Source organism: Elephantulus edwardii, unplaced genomic scaffold (genome assembly GCF_000299155.1).
Source record: "Elephantulus edwardii isolate Elephantulus edwardi_28Jun2011 unplaced genomic scaffold, EleEdw1.0 scaffold00471, whole genome shotgun sequence".
NCBI lineage: Eukaryota > Metazoa > Chordata > Mammalia > Macroscelidea > Macroscelididae > Elephantulus > Elephantulus edwardii.
Window position 1 is genome coordinate 202,650 of NW_006400221.1, and position 2,253 is coordinate 204,902.

General features: G+C 43.9%; 1 pseudogene; it reads left to right on the forward strand.

Moving 5' to 3' along the window:
- The window catches only part of LOC102866886, a 12,230-nt pseudogene extending 10,486 nt beyond the window's left edge, over positions 1 to 1,744 (forward strand).
- The last annotated feature ends 509 nt before the right edge of the window (positions 1,745 to 2,253 follow it).

Sequence of the window (2,253 nt, forward strand, 5' to 3'; positions counted from 1 at the left end):
TTGATGATGTTGTTATGTGCTGTCATGTCACCCGCAACTCATAGCAACCCTATGTATAGCAGCTCTGAAGCCTGCCCTGTCCTGAGCCAGTCACTGATTCCAACATACCTACCCATTGCCTCAGTTACTATATCAGTCCATCTCATCTGGGGTTTTCCTTTCCTGTGCTGTTCCTCCACCCTTCCAGGCACGATGTCCTTCTCTAAGGACTGGTCCCTCCTGGACATGTGCTCAAAGTATGTGAGATGGAACTTCAGAATCCTAGCCTCCAAGGAGAGGCTTCACCCTCTCCAAGACAGATCTAGTTGTTTTCTTGGCAGTCCATGGTATGTTAAAGACTCTTCTCCAGCATCACGACTGAAAGCATCAAGTCTTCTTCTGTCATCCTCAGTTATTGTACAGCTCTCTGATGCCTAGCAAGTAATTGCGAAGATGGCATGAGTGCATTTCCATCCACGTTGGCTAGGCTGGTGTCCAGATTGGCAATGCCTGCTAGGAGCTACACTGTTTGTAACATGGCATCCAGAGTGATGGCCAGATGCCAAGCAACAAGGCTATTGAAGGATATAATTCCTTCAACATCTTCAGTGACATTGGTGCTGGCAAGCACATTCACAGGGTGATTTTTGTAGACCTGGAACCCACAATCATTGATGAAGTAGGCACTGGTGCCTACTGCTGACTCTTCCACCCTGAATCACTCACACAAACAATAAAGATGCTGACAATAGCTATGCCCATGGGCACTACACCATTGGCATAGAGTTCATTGACTTGGTTCTAGACCACATTAGAAAATTGGCTGACCAGTGGACAGGTTTCCAGGGCTTCTTGGTTTTCCACAGCTTTGGTGGGGGAACTGATTCTGTCTTCACATCCCTGCTGATGGAGTGCCTCTCTGTTGATTATTATGGCAAGAAGTCCAAACTGGAGTTTTCCATTTACCCAGCCCACCTAGGTTTCCACAGCTGCAGTTGAGCCCTACAACTCCAGTCTCACCACCTACACCACTCTGAAGCACTCAGATTGTGCTTTTATGTTAGACAATGAGGCCATCTATGACATCTGCTACAGAAACTCTGATATTGAATGTTGTGTCTTCTATAACTGCTTCCCTTAGATTTGATGGCGTCCTGAATGTCAACCTGACAGAATTAAGGACCAATTTGGTGCCTTGTCCCTACGTCTACTTCCCTCTGGCCACATATACCCCTGTTATCTCTCCTGAGAAAGCTTACCATGAACAGCTTTCTGTAGCAGAGATTACTATTTCTGGCTTTGAGGCAGCCAACCAGATGGTAAAATGTGACCCTTGCCATGGTAAATACATGGCTTGCTGCTTATTGTACAATGGTGATGTAGTTCCCAAAGATGTCAGTGCTGCCATTGCCACCATCAAGACCAAACCTACCATCTAGTTTGAGGATTGGTACCCAGATGGATTCAAGGCTGGTATTACCAGCCTCCCAGTGTGGTACCTGGTGGAGACCTTGCCAAAGTACATCGAGCTGTGTGCCTTCTTAGCAACACCACAGCCATTGCTGAGGCCCAGGCTCCCCTGGACCACAAGTTTGACCTGATATATGCCGAGCGTGCTTTTGTTCACTGGTACATGAGTGAAGAGATGGAGGAAGGAGAGTTTTCTGAGGCCTGTGACGACATGGCTGCCCTTGAGAAGGATTATAAAGAAGTGGGTGTGGATTCTGTTGAAGGAGAGGGTGAGGAGGAAGAAAAAGAATATTAAAGTTAAAATGTCACAAAGGTGCTGCTTTTACAAGGAAGCTTTTTCTGTTCTAACATTGAAAAGTTGCGGTCTGATCAGTTAATTTGTATGTGGCAGTGTATACTTCCATATACAACTACTGACCTATGCTTTAAAACATGAACGTTTGTCACAGACACCAACTGTCCATTTCTTTGATGGATTTTGAATAAAATCCTGTCTTAAATGTAAAGGGGAGAAAGATTTGCAGGAAATGAGCTACTGAATGAATAAAATGCAATCCTTCTATCTCCAGTCTAATTTCTATAATGAAGCCTGTAATAAATTGTGGAAAACATTAAGAAGAATGGGAAGCCTAGAACTTTTAATTGTGCTCATGTAGTACTTATACCTAGACCAGGAAGCTGTTTTTGGAATAGAGCAAGGGAGCATTGCATGATTTTTTAAAAAAATTAATTTTAATGAAAGTTTACAGAGACTTTGGATATTCATTCATTCATTGTTGTGTAGTGTTGTTTTGGGTTTTTTGG